The 14,650-nt window shown below is 47.0% G+C and overlaps 1 long non-coding RNA gene across 8 annotated transcripts in view; it reads left to right on the forward strand.

The window, feature by feature from the left end:
* LOC123384902 overlaps nt 1-14,650 on the forward strand; it is a 221,585-nt gene that overhangs the window by 25,518 nt on the left and 181,417 nt on the right. For all 8 annotated transcript variants that reach the window (XR_006596671.1, XR_006596679.1, XR_006596682.1 and 5 more), the window contains exon 2: nt 5,592-5,686. This is a non-coding gene — a long non-coding RNA (uncharacterized LOC123384902). The remainder of the gene's footprint in view (nt 1-5,591; nt 5,687-14,650) is intronic.

Below are 14,650 nucleotides of genomic sequence, written 5' to 3' on the forward strand. Positions count from 1 at the left end.
AAATTGTATACCAGATGGGAGGGTTTCAGTGAAAATTCATGACCACAAGCCCTACCTGGGCGACTCCGTACTCATGGTTCCACTACACTCTCTGAAATGGTTCCCACTTTTTCAGCTCTTCTTGAAATTCATTAAAAAATTTGTGTGTGTGTGTTTATTTATTTTGAGAGAGAGAGAGAGAGAGAGAGAGAGAGAGACAGAGCACAAGCAGAGAAGGGGCAGAGAGAGAAGGAGAGGGAGAACCCCAAGCACTGCCAGGGCAGAGCCTGATGTGGGGCTCCATCCTGCAGACTGCGAGATCCTGACCTGTGCCGAAATCAAGAGCTCAACCAACTGCGCCACCCAGGTGCCCCTCGAAATTCTTAGATCTCTTCCTCTCCACGTCCCTCTCTTTTAGCTGTCAACCTTGACTTCCAAGCAACTAGATGGGCAAACCCTCATCCCTCCTTCTCCCGAGTCCCACACCCGTCTGGCCCTATAGCCTGTTGTAGGAGTGAGACATCACTGCTCTTCCTCAAGGGCAAGCTGCTTCCTTTCCATCTGCACTGTCTGCCTGCTCCTGCCTGCTGCAGGGGGCTGCTTCTGTAGTCTCTCCCTCTGCTTTGCATCATCTGTTTCTTCTACTTTATGGCCTCATTCCCAAGGGCACCCAAACAGGCTGTTTTCTCTCCCACCTTTAAAAGGACCTTTTAGGCTAGTAAGCAGGTGGAAGAGATTTGTCATCAAAAAATTAAAAATAGAGCTACCCTAGGACCCAGGATTTGCACTGCTGGGTATTCATCCAAAAGATATAAAAATGCTGATTCTAAGGGGCACGGGCACCCCAATGTTTATAGCAGCCCTATCAACAATAGCCAAATTATGGAAAGAGCCCAAATGTCCATTGACTGCCGAATGGATAAAGAAGATGTGGATACTACTCGATGATGAAAAAGAATGAGATCTTGCCATTTGCAACAACGTGGATGAAGTGGAGGGTATTATGCTAAGTGAACTAAGTCAGCCAGAGAAAGAGGAATATCATATGATTTCACTCATTTGTGGAACTGAAGAAACAAAACGGATGACCATAGGGGAAGGGAAGGAAAAATATGGTAGAAACAGAGAAGGAGGCAAACCATAAGACACTCTTAAATACAGAGAACAAACTGAGGGCTGCTGGACGGCAGGTGGGTGGGTGGATCAGATGGGTGATGGGCATTAAGGAGGGCACTTGTTGGGATGAGCACTGGGGGTTATATGGAAGTGGTGAATCCCTGGGTTCTACTCCTGAAATCATTATTATGCTATATGTTAACTAACTTGGATTTAAATAAAAATTTTAAAACGTTATATAAAAAAATACTCTTGTAGCTACAATACCATTTCTCTGCTGTTTCCAGGCAAAGCTTCCTGAAACATGTCCACATGTGTTACTGTAGTCTTCTCCATCGCTTTTTAAAATGTGAGGTATAGGGGCGCCTGGGTGGCGCAGTCGGTTAAGCGTCCGACTTCAGCCAGGTCACGATCTCGCGGTCCGTGAGTTCGAGCCCCGCGTCAGGCTCTGGGCTGATGGCTCGGAGCCTGGAGCCTGTTTCCGATTCTGTGTCTCCCTCTCTCTCTGCCCCTCCCCCGTTCATGCTCTGTCTCTCTCTGTCCCAAAAATAAATAAACGTTGAAAAAAAAATTAAGAAAAAATAAAATGTGAGGTATAATGTAAAAAAATAAAGAAATAAAATGTGAGCTATAATGTAAAATATAACAGGCATGTAAGAGTACATAAAACACAACTGTATTTGTTTATATATAAATGTATGTGCTAGTTATATAAATATGTGTTTAGAGATTGATGCCTAGACTACAACATCACCTGCACCTTAGAAACCCCCTTAGAAATTCCTGAGTCGCACATCCTTGCCCCCATGGAAATAACCACTTTTTTGAGCCTTGGGCTAATCATCTCTTTCTTTATGGTTTTCCCAGCTTTGTATGTCTCCCTAAACTACATTAAATATTTTCTAGTTTGCCTGTTATATGGGACATATCATTGTATGCATCCTAAACTGGTTTGTTTTTTGTTTTGGGGCCTTTTCTTTTGGTTTGGTTTGGTTTTTGCTCAACATTATTGAATTTCTATTGTGTTGATGTGGGTAGCTGAATTGTGTTCATTCAAAGTAGAGTATGACATTACATGGATATATCCAGACTATGTATCTTTTGTACACTTGAAGGACATTGATGTTGTTTCCAGTCTTTCTCTCTTTTGTTAACACGAAACATGCTGCTGTGAATAGTGTTGTAGGCAACTTACTACAAGAGATTATCTAGGGATTTAAGTGGTGGGTAGTAAGTTTGTACATTCTCAGGCTAACTGGATATGGCCAATTTTTCTTGAAGGTCGTTATACAAAGTATGTTGCCCAAAGCATTCTGTGAGTATTTCCACTGCTCCATACTCTTGGCAACCTTAGCATCAGCAGGCTTCTTAATTTTCCAGCTGTTCAATATGAAATGCTGATTCACTATGGTTCTTTTTTTTTTTTTCAACGTTTATTTATTTTTGGGACAGAGAGAGACAGAGCATGAACGGGGGAGGGGCAGAGAGAGAGGGAGACACAGAATCGGAAACAGGCTCCAGGCTCCGAGCCATCAGCCCAGAGCCCGACGCGGGGCTCGAACTCACGGACCGCGAGATCGCGACCTGGCTGAAGCCGGACACTTAACCGACTGCGCCACCCAGGCGCCCCTGATTCACTATGGTTCTAATGTGTATTTCCCCATATTGCTAATAAGGTTAATCGTCTTTCTAAAAAATGTTTATTTATTGAGAGAGAGAGAGAGAGAGAGAGAGAGAGAGAGAGAGAGAATGAGTGTGCTCAGAGGAGGGGCAGAGACAGGGGACCATACTAGAGCCTATCTCTAGGAAACCACATTGGCGCTTGACCTTCCTCCTGCTCTGTCCCGCTTCCGTGCTCCCCTTGTCTCAGGATCACTACGTACACCTCTTGAACCCGGATCCTCCCTCAGGTTCTGCTTCCAGCAGCCCAGTGCAAGACAGTTCCTCTGTGCCTCCTCCCCGGATGTCCAGGGAAGGCTTTCCACATCTGTGTCAAATATTAAATGCTCCTACTATCGTAATTAACCTCGGCCAAGATGCTGGTCTATCTCGTGTCTGAAATTTTTAGTTAAGTTCTGCCTAAGTCCTTCTGTCTCCCTGACCTAGTTTTACTCAGATGAGGATATCTTACTGTTAAAATTTCAAGTAGCCTCCAGCACTGCTCCCCGTAATTAACACAGATCTGGCACATGGAAGGCATTCAATACATATTTTGAATGAAGGAATTATTTCACTCAACCCTCTGATGGGCTGTACCCATTTGCCTCACAAGTGCCCTTATTTTGGTTTGTCTTCTACTTCCTAAGATCTATAGCCTTGAATAGATGCTGGTTTCTGCTTCTTCAGAAGTGGGGCAGAAACCAAAAAGACAAATCTTCTCTTGTTCTGAAAGATAAGCTCCTTGAGAATACGGAAGGGGTTTAGCACAGATGTCTTCTTACAAGGCTTTCGTGGTTGGGAGGAGACTTAATGGCCCTTGATGCCAGCCACTTCTTGTTCTAATCTTTCCATCACGTGATGCGGCCACACAGGCGTGGACCCGACGCGGGCATGCAGTGAGATAATAAATATTAGTGTTCCAAGCCACCAAATTTTGAGGTCATGCCTTACTCAGCATGGATACTAACAGTCTTACAGTGACCTAGTAAGACGCTTGCGTCTGCTCTCAGGGAAGCCTTTGGATTTCAGAGATGTAAGATCAGAAGTCATTCTGAACAGAAAGTTCAGGAATGGGAAAGAGCAGAGATCCGAGGGGACACTAATTAAAAACCAAAGTCAGATTGGAAACTGGTTTTAGGCAAACAAGAGCTACTCCAATGTTGATAAAAAAAAAAAAAAAATCAGCCCTGGGGCGCCTGGGTGGTTCAGTCGGTTGAGCATCAGACTTCCGCTCAGGTCATGATCTTGAGGTTCGAGCCCCACGTCGGGCTCTGTGCTGACAGCTCAGAGCCTGGTGCCTGCTTCCCATCCTGTGTCTCCCTCTCTCTCTGCCCCTCCCCCGCTCATGTTCTGTCTCTCTCTCTTTCTGTCAAAAATAAACATTAAAAAAAAAATCAGCCCTTTCATAGTCAAGCGACCTTCATACCACATATTCTAAGTTAAAAAACTAACAATGAGATCCTTGTGTTTTGCTTCCCTAGATAAGCACTGTTGTGATTTGTTTGTAGAACCTAAATGTTTTCCTGAACAGACACTGTAACCTTTCAAAAATGCGTATTTCTAATACTCTATAAAATGCCTTTTCCCCCCCTTGAGCGTGTACTAACTTTTGACTACAGCTGCATTTTCTCCTATCTGCTAGGGTCAGGATGTCCCATCTTTCCTGTTTGTGTGAAACCCCTCCTTTTTCTGATGACGGGTGGGTGGGGGAGAAGTCTTAGAGGGGTGTCGTAGTCTGTGGTCTTTTTTCCCAAAAGGGTATAAAATAAGACGATGAGGGAAATACCCTTAATTGAAATGGATACGTTGATAACATGTCAAGGCACGTTAGAGACTGACACTCTTGAAGTGAAAAAATGAGGAAGTGTGTAATCTTACAAGTAAGCTCAGCTTTATTATTTGTAAGTATAGGGACAAAATAATTTCTTTATATATGGGTCAGGGGTGGTAACAGTATCACAGAAAAACAAATCTCCTTTTTGCAGCCCATCTCGTAGAGCATGACTTCGGGCTGAATTCTGGATGAGATGTTTGGAAATTGTGCAGGACTCAGACCTATCTTCCGTTTGCAAACTGGGTATCCGGCATCCCTGCCTCCTGCCTACTAAATGCCAGTAGCTCCCCTTTAATAGTTGTAGAAATCAGAAAATACTCCCACACATATTCCACTCTGGAAATCACTGCTCTGTTACTGTCTCTGAAATTCATCGTCAAGCCCTGCCATGCGTTACATGTGATGAGTCCTTGAGCAAGACTCCCCCCTCAGCTCAGGAAAGGAGAAGACTTACCCAAGTCAATCAGTGCATTGTATTCCCTGATGACAATGGTTGCTTTAGGGTACCTGAGTCACTTGGAGCCTATGACGCCTAAGGGAGTTTTAGCTTACCGTCTTCAGAAGGAGACTCTGGTCTTCCCGGGCCACTTGAATGAGAGGTTGTAGGCTGTGGGGCTGCCAGAGTCATTTTGCACCTTTTGGAGCCCAGTAAAAATCAACCCAGGGGAATGCACGGTGACTCTGGGCTACCTATGGATGGTTCTTTCCATGCAATAACTCCTGCTAGCCTGGAGGAGGAGGACACTATATTTCTACTTTACGGTTGGGTTGGAGGGTGCCTCACAGCACGGTCCAGGAAGAAGTTGTATATGCAGTCTGTGGTCCCAGTACTTTCATAGACTATTTTTATTGTGCTGTCTTTATCCCTGAGCCAGTTATGTGTCCCCAAGGCTACATCCTGTACCCTTATGGGAGGGAAGGAAAGGCAGGGTGAACACACAGGTGCACAAAAACACTTTCCCAGTCGTAATTATCTTGTTGGTTGTCTGTCTCCCCCCACTAGAATCTAATGTCCATAAGGGACAAGAATTTTCACCTGTTTTGCTCACCGCTGTATTCCCGGTGCCTAGCACAGTGCCACAGAGCGAGGAGGGAAAGGTAAGTCTTGGTTTCCTGCTTTTCTGTATTTGCCACCTAAATGGTATTGATATTTACTCATATTCACTCCCTTTCTGTTTTTTAACTTTTTATCGTAGCATATTTCAAGTATCTATAATGCAGAGGAAATCTAAATCCTGTAATTCCTGTTTACCTGTCTCCACTCTCCCTTTCTGCCCCTCTCACTAGGTTATGTTAAGTAAAATCCCAGAGACTTGCACACACTCCTTGTAGCAACTTCTCTTGTTTCTGGGATACTACTTGTTTATTTCTCTTTTCTTTCTAGCCACCCCTTCTTAGTCTCTGATCTTATGGGGAGCTCTGTCCTTGGATGGCTTGCTGGAGTTGTCTCACCTTGGGGCAGGGACGTGGGTCTTGATTATTTCTCTGCACTCCTGGACGTCGTGGAGTCAGGGCTGTTTTGGGGGCGGGGGTCCGGGGAAACATGCACTTGGGCGATGCCGTCTTCAGCGGACGTAGGGTGACTATATGGCTCACAGCGCCCATGACAGTCTACTCCTCGTGCTAGTGTATGCATTACCTTCAGGGACTAGTTCTGGGCACAGCCTCCTCAAGACTTTGCCTGGCCCCTTTTCTTAGAAGTCGTAAGAGGGAGGTTGGTAGGACATGTCTTTGTCCATTCAGACTGCTACAGCCCAATCCCATAGACTGGGGGCCTAATGCACAGCAGAATTCTATTTCTCACAGTTCTGGAGGCTGGGAGTCCGAGACCAAGGCTCCAGCGGATGTCTGGTTCAGGGACGTGGCCGTCTTCTCGCTGTGCCCCCGTGGTGGGAGGGGCGAGGGAGCTCGGTGAGGTCTCTCTAATCCCATTCAGCAGGGTGCCACCCTCGCAACCCAATCACCCCTCAAAGGCCTCACGTCCTAACACCATCACACTGAAGGGTAGGTTTCAACATGTGAATTTGGGGGACACAGACTTTCAGTCCGCAGCAGGATCACACACAGACTCTGCAGCAGATCTCGAAATTGCGAGCGCCAGTCATTGTCTCCTCCTCTGTTACCGGTTCTGGCGGGGCTCCCCGTCAACCCGCACCTCTGCCCGGACAGGTAGCTTGCCTGGTGAAGTGACCTGCATTTCCGAGAGGGTCACGCCCTTGCTCACGGCCCCCTTCTTAGGCTGTGGTTTAGTATACTAAAGGTATACTTACCTTTAATACCTTTAGTATTGGTCATGAGAGCACTGAGAGCCACCCAGTGGATTACGCGGGCACCAAATTTATTCTTCGTAGCGCCCCCCTGTGTCAAAGCAGGGCACTGCCTCTTTATGATCAGGGTCAAGGCTCAATCCCTGTGCCAGGATGATTGCACATCCTCAGTCTTCTTGCCTCACGGATTTAGGGCATGATGAGATTAAAGTGCCCAGGCGTGGGGCACCTGGGTGGCTCAGTTAGGCGTCTGGTTTTTGGTTTTAGCTCAGGTCATGATCTCGAGGTTCGTGAGTTCGAGCTCCGGAACGGGTTCTGCACTGGCGGTGCAGAGCCTGCTTGGGATTCTCTCTCTCTCTCAAAATAAGTAAATAAACTTTAAAAATAAATAAATAAAAGCATGTAAAGTGCCGAGGCGCTTCTGTTCTTGAATATCCCACTTTTCCGGTACATGCTTTCTGTGGAGCTCCTTGGCAAAGGATGATGGCAATCATTACTGTATTTATTTGCCATGGGGACTCCTGAGGACCTGACCTCCCATTAATTAGCGGGTTCTGGGTCAGAAGACTGGCTCAGGGATTGAGATATATTTCATCACTTCTTCCACCCCCAGTGCCAACAGTTCTGGCATTTCAGCCTTACTTAGTGTGGACCATAATTTTCTCCAAAGCTCCAGGAGTCATCCCATCAGCATGACGCAGCCATTTCCTGGGGTCCTTGCCAGGGTGGCCAGCCACATGTTGCAGTACACAGCTCCTGTATAAACCAACTCTCCCCATCCAACCTTTTCTCCCGCCCCTTTTGATCCATCACCCTCAAGATCCAGCCCCGTAAACAGTCTCCAGCTTGGCTGGTCCACGTGGGCTGGGCCCTTGGGGCTTAGTCCCTCTCCTCCCCCAGTGTGTCCTACCCTGTGTTGTCTGCCCCCAACTCCAGGTATCGGTCCCATGGGAGGGGGGAGTGGGGGTAGATCCTGTGTTGTCTTGCAGTGTGGAGACCTCTCTGCCTCATGTTCCAACAAGGGATGAGTGCAGCCTCAACAGGGAGGATGGAGAGGACGGGGCCATCTGGATCCCACCCTACCCCCCCACCGCCCCCACCCCGCCTCCCGCACGGCTCTGCATGGGGTTTCCAGGTTTAGCCATCAGCATTAACTCTGATGTCTCCATTCAAATCGTAGGGTCCCACTCATCCCAGCAAGGCCCATGGCACTGATTAGCAGATCCACCAGGACTGAGCATTCAGATTATTTGGAGCATTGCTGTCCTCATAATCAGGTCCTGCTCCGGCTATAGGAGATAAGGATCTCTTCAGATTCTACCCTCAAGGCTCTCTAACTTTCACGCCTTGCTTCCTGTGGTGATTCACAGCCCCCGGGGCCTCACAGGGGTGTTCTCTAGCAGGTCAGTGACTCAGCAAAAGCCACTGGTTACATTGTTCTCCTGAGTCTTTCCAAAGCCTGAGTGTTACACCTGCCAGTGCATGCTGCCCTCCTCGCATCCACCCCAGTTCATCACCAGTCAACACTAGTGACCATCGTGCTCCTCCAGAGAGCCAGCCCGTGTCTGGGCTTCACTGCCCACCACGGCTGGGTCTTCATTTCCAGTCGGCAGGTGGATGATCCAGCTCTCCAGTTCGATTTTAGAGTCTACACCGGGGCCACCAGCCTCTCTTCCTGAACTCCTCTTGGTCCCAAGCCCTACATCCATACTGTGCCTTAACTGCCTGCCCAGCCCCGCATGCTACAGACTCGGGCTTCTGTCCTCCCGTCTCCCTGCTCTGTTATGACAGCCCGTCTGGGAGTGCACATGGGCCACCTTCCTGTGGGTTTCCCACTTTTTGTCTCAGTATCCCATTTTTCTCTCTCCTTCCACCTCCGGAACACGGTCCATCATCGTCACTGCTGCCGAGGATGCTTTTCTCAAGTACAGATCTTTATTCTCGCGGGAACACTTACTGAACACTTGCAGTGCCCCTGCCTCGATTATTTTCTAGACGTAGCGTGGTGACCGAAACAGATAAAGTCCCCGCTCCCAAGGAACTTGACATTTTAGTGGGGGAGAGACAGGCAGTAACCATGAAGAAATGGAGAAGCGAATAGGTAAAAATAAATATTAGCGAGTGATCATTGCTGTGGCAAGGATTAGCAGAGTATAATGGAGTGCTGACATGGCTGCTGTGTAGTAATATCCACCGCCCCACTGAATACCACCACCGGCTTCCCATTGTCCTCTGCATGTGGTTCAGACTCTGGCTTGGCATGAAAGAATGCTGTGGGGACGAGTCACCAGCCCCTAGTGAGGATCCGATGGGGGTTCTTCTGGTTCCCTGGGTTCCAGCATTCCTGTGGGAGGCTTTTCCTGGAGGGTGAGGCTGTGTGTCCTGTGTCCCCCCTTCCCCCTCTTCTCTTCCTTCCCTCACCCTCCCGGGATCCCCGGTGCCGGAACAATATTGCTTATGAGCCGAAGCAACAAAAGCCAGCTGCCTCAGCAGGTTTATTCTTATCAGTGACTGAACCCAGACAATTAACAATCCATTTCAGTGGTGACTTTGGCCATTCTTTTTGGGAAATGCTGAATGGGACGTGGCTTTTGGGAGGAGAGATTCTTTTTCAAACAGGGAGATGCCATGCTCGTTTCTACTGACCCCTGTTGTCACCAGGGAGTGGTTTTGTCGCCCTGTATTTAGCATTGGCCCCTCCTAGCCCAGCACCCCTCTCTAATCTGCATCACTGGGGTTATGCTAGGAGCCTGAAAACTAAATGGAACCAGAATGCAACCAAGCATGTTATCAGTGGGCCCCATGTCATGGCTCATGATGCCTGGATGACCCCAGTTCTCACCAGGAACCGTGCCTTCATTTCCCTGCACTCAGGGCTGGTGAGCGCCTACGCAGAAGGGAGCAGAATTTCCCCTTCCCTCAGAAAGGGAAGCTTCTGGCAATCCTGCCTGGGCAGGTGCCTACCTTTGCTAGTTTATCAGGGCCCCTAGTCACTCGTCTGCAGACATTGGTGACTGATTCCCTAAATACCCCCGATGTCCAGCCAGAGCGCGTCTTTTCCTCCAGCCTCCTCTTTCCCCTTTTGTTCCTGCGTTATTTCTCCCTCACTTTTCCTGCAAGGCCCCCTTCTCCCTCCCTGCCTTCTCTCTCCCGCAGTCTCTCGTCACTGATCGGCTCCGCCTCCCCCTAGCGGCGGGTCTGGGAAATCAGTCGCTGCAGCCGGCTTACCTGCGCTGCGGGTGCAGAGGGCAGAGACCCCAAAGCAGAAACAAGCATGCATCACCCAGCGGAGGTTCATCTGTCATTTTAACCACAACAGACAGCCCCATCGCGAATAGTGAGATGTCTGTCCTTCCTTATGGGATTTCAATACACACGCGAAAACTTACAACTCTATAAATCAGACTTCGTAACACGTACCATAAAGCCTTAGGTATTTTTCTCTTATTATACATAAAGTATAGAGACTCTTTTTAAACATTTTTTAAAAATGTTTTCATTTATTTTTGAGGGAGAGAAAGAAAGTGTGAGCGGGGAGGGACAGAGGGAGACACAGAATCTGGAGCAGGTTCCAGGCTCTGAGCTGCCAGCACAGAGCCCTGCCGACCCCCAATTCATGAACGCTGAGATCATGACCTGAACCGAAGCCGAAGCCGGATGTTTCACCTACTGAGCCACCCAAGCGCCCCGAGAACAGACTGAGGGTTGCTGGAGGGGAGGTGGGTGGGGGATGGGCATCAGGGAGGGCACTTGTTGGGATGAGCACTGGGTGTTCATCTGTAAGTGACCAATCACTGAATTCTACTCCTGAAACCAATATTACACTGTATGTTAACTAACTTGGATTTGAGTAAAATAAAAAAAAAATAAGTAAATTAAACATGATCGATGAAAAGTAAAAAGGTTTAATGTGAATATTTATATCTGAATTGCATTGTTAAACGAAATAGATCCTGTAGGATTGACCTTGGTCATATTGATTGCCCTTTGAGTGGACTTACCATGCTTTACTGAAAAAACTGGGTAACACTAGACCTTATGTCTGTATATCTGAGGCTGACAAAAGTCTTAAGAAAGACAGGGTGAGCCACACGATCTAAAAAAGGCTAGGAAGACCCTGCTATGCCTGAAAATTTTACCCCGTGTCACTCAGCACGAAATGATAGAATCACCTGGGACTAAAATCAAATGTTCATATTGATGGGCAGATGTCCTTAAAGTCAATTAACTATCAGCTTCTTCTCCTTTGCATGGTTAAACCTCTGACAGACAGACAGACTCCGAGCCCCTGGAAAGTGATGGGAAAATGGTACCATAAGGAGCTGGGTCAATGCTCACACCACGGGACCCTAAAAGACAGAATGACAAGTCAGGGCTGAGCGTGGGGGCACCTTCTAGGAGGCAGAACAAGAGTGTGAATAGCTTTACCTCCAGCTCCCCCTGGGCACAGCTTCGGAAAGTTGGTATTTCATGAGTCCTTAAGAAAATTTCTCTCCCCCAAATGCCATTGGTGTGGCTCAGGAGCTGAAAGAAAGACCTTCGTTTCTTATTTTAGCTCCCTGTGAACTCCTCAGCCCTCCAAACAGCATGGTGAGGTGGGCGCTCTTAGACTACTCGTGGCTCAGATAAACTGAGACAGAGAAGTTAAGGGACTTGCTCGTTAGACTCACTTAGCTGGTGGGCAAGAGGGCAGATTTCAGCCCTCAATCTGGCCAGCACTCTTGTGCCCCAGCACGCAGTGGGTCTTCCATTGCAGGGGCGTGTGGCCACACCCAAGCATGAGCTTTTGTGACTGCGGGACATGAAGCCAGATGCCTCAAGTAGGTTGCAGTGGATCTTACCAAGATCTTTTAGGCGACGCTGGCTATGAGTGCTATTAGGTCTGAAAGAAGATGGTTCCGGTCTGACGCTTAATTTAGCACACAATTCAATCTTATCCTTCAGGAGTCTAAGCCGGATTCTACACCAATGAGTTGGAATCTGGCTGGCCTCAATTTCTATGGGTTTGCATGGTCCCCCTCACCGATGGGCACCAATTTCATTAATTGCTTTATGGAAAACAAAGACGATAAGATTTCTTTTTATTTTTTTAACTTTTATTTATTTTTGAGAGATAGAGGCAGAGCATGAATGAGGGAGGAGCAGAGAGAGAGGGAGACACAGAATCCCAAGCAGGCTCCAGGCTCTGAGATGTCAGCACAGAGCCCGACGCGGGGCTCAAACCCACAAACTGTGAGATCATGACCTGAGCCGAAGTTGGACGAGCTACCCAGGTGCCCCCACAATAAGATTTATTTAAGCTAGTCTTTTCACGGTGGGTTAAGTGTTTCAAAAATGATCAGTTGAAAAATTTGACAGCAGCAGAAGCTGGGAGAACTCATAGTTTGTGGCCTTGACCGTATTTCAGTATGTAGCGTATTATTCTGGTGGGGCCGATGAAAGATGGAGAAAAAAAAACATTCTAACGCTGAAACCCAAACTTCCTTTGCACATGCAGGCAATCCATGGAATTAAAACAACAATTTAAAAAAGCTCAAACTCACTCTAGTTACAGTGATTTTTTTATGCTTTTTTTTTTTTTTTTTTTGCCCCCAACTGTGATTTTATCTGTTAGCATAAAGCCGAGTGGTTACATGGTTACCAAGGGTAGGAGATCTAATTCCAGATCAACCAGCGAAAGCTAGGGAGATTTAACCGCTGACATCTGCAAGACCCAAATAAGACCCGTGTTGCTTCGATGATGCAACATCCCCTACCGTATTTCTGAAAATGTGCTCCATTGTCACATAGTAAAAGTAAACATTGGGTTGGTGCCCAGGGATGTTGGTTCTCTGGAAAAAGTGATTCCAGCTCCTCTGTTCTTTACAAACAACTTAAGTAAACCTATGAAATGAGACTCTAGCCCTTTCGATTCTGATTACCGGTCCTTCTAAGATTTCGTCCATTCGGAATGGATGAGGAGATCAATGATATCTTTGGAAAGACTGTAAGTCCGGACCAGTGGGGGGCAGGTCAGTTTTATGTCTTTGAGCTGTAGACGCTTTTTGCTCACGGAGCCAGCTGGTAGACACTTAATTCTGGAAGCTGTTCATGAGGAGCATGAGCTGGATACGCTGACAGAGATCAGTGTTCTCAGTGGATCGTTCACCGAAAACAGAACCCTGATTTGCCGCTGAGGAGGGTTTTTCTGTTCCTTCAGGGACCAGTTTTCAAGAATGGCTTTAAGGAAGGCGTGAATTGGAAACGAAATCTGAAATCACGGGATAAGTAACATCTTCCCGTATATTTGCCCCTTTGGGCGATGGTTAGTTTCTGGTCGTTTAGCAGGACTGTTAGAACAAATCACCGTCTGAAATAAACTCCTCAGACTTCATAGGTGTGCTCCAGTGCCTCTGCTTAGCACCCCAGGATTAGATTTTTGTCAAAGTTTGAAACAAAGAATAACTAAGATTTGCGTCGCAAAGAGGAAACTAAGGGAGCCGGTGTATGATCTTTGAACGATCCAGAATAACATTGTGCTTAATACGGTATATGACTGGCATTTTGCGTTATGTGTCCACATACAGAAATTCACGTATGTGGCATTTCCCCTTCCAGAAGTAATTAGGGCATTCAGGTAAAACCAATTTTTTTGGTGAACACTTTGTTATATAAAAGAGTTCTCTGTGTTGAGCCACACACTGGGAGACGGTAAATCAGTGGGTCCTTCCAGGGTGTGTTACGTTTGATTACACTGAGATTCCATAATATTTTACCCTTTTCATTTTGTGCTCATACTTTCAGTGGTTTATGAAGTAACAGTCTCTAGATTTCATTCCAAATGGAAAGTTGGCATGAAAACTCTCAATCCAATTATTCCTGTACACATTTTGAAACAAATCATTTTGGCTTTTTTGAAAAAATTTACAGGAGGTGATAAAAATAGGAAATTTCGGGTTTCAGATGTTTTATAGCATTCTTGTAGCATAATAACTGCTTCATTAAAAATAATTTTGCAATACAATGTGAACTTTGTGAGATGTCTAAAACACATTTGCTGGCTTTCCTTTTAAAGCTTTGTTTGCAAGAAAGTTGTATTATTTTATATTTTGTGTTTCATATTATTCTGCTAAGGCTTTGCGAGATATCGAATGACTACCCTTCCCCCCCCCCTGCCCCCCGCCCGATGCATGGCCATAAGGAGTAAGTCGTCTGGTCTGGAACGGGGTCCTACTCTTGAGGGGGGAGGGCTCGATTCCCAGCTGGGGTCCCCAACACAGGAGAAGATGCCAGGATTGGTTTCAGTGCTCAGTGCTCATTTCAATCTCCCGACCTCCACACCGTCAGCTCGTGGGACGGGCTGGAGGTAGCTGTGGGAAGCTCTTCTCTAGGGCACTTGAATACGACACAGCTTTTTTGATCAGCCATTAAAGGAGACCGTGAAGGGGAAAGCAAAGCCATCCTTCTCTGCTCCGAATTTGGGAAATGGTTGTTTCACAGACTGAACAGATTTTAGGAGGGTGGAAAGAAATCTCAAACTCACTTGATGCAGATGTACTTTGGCTACTCGATTCTCCTCTCCGAATTCCCCCTTCCCAACAATGCTCACATCTCTCCAGCGATGGGAAATTAGTCTCCAAAAGCAGGCAACGCCTTCCGCTAGTGAAACAACCCCAGTGTAACAGAGTTCTTCCTGCTATCGATCTGAAATCTGTCTTCCTGTCGTTTCCACCCATTGTTCCCGGTCCCATGCCTCAGACCCAGAGAGAAACAGGCCTGTTTTCCTTTCTTTGACAGCAGTTCAGCTCTCAGAAGG

This window comes from Felis catus, chromosome A1 (genome assembly GCF_018350175.1).
Source record: "Felis catus isolate Fca126 chromosome A1, F.catus_Fca126_mat1.0, whole genome shotgun sequence".
Taxonomy (NCBI): domain Eukaryota; kingdom Metazoa; phylum Chordata; class Mammalia; order Carnivora; family Felidae; genus Felis; species Felis catus.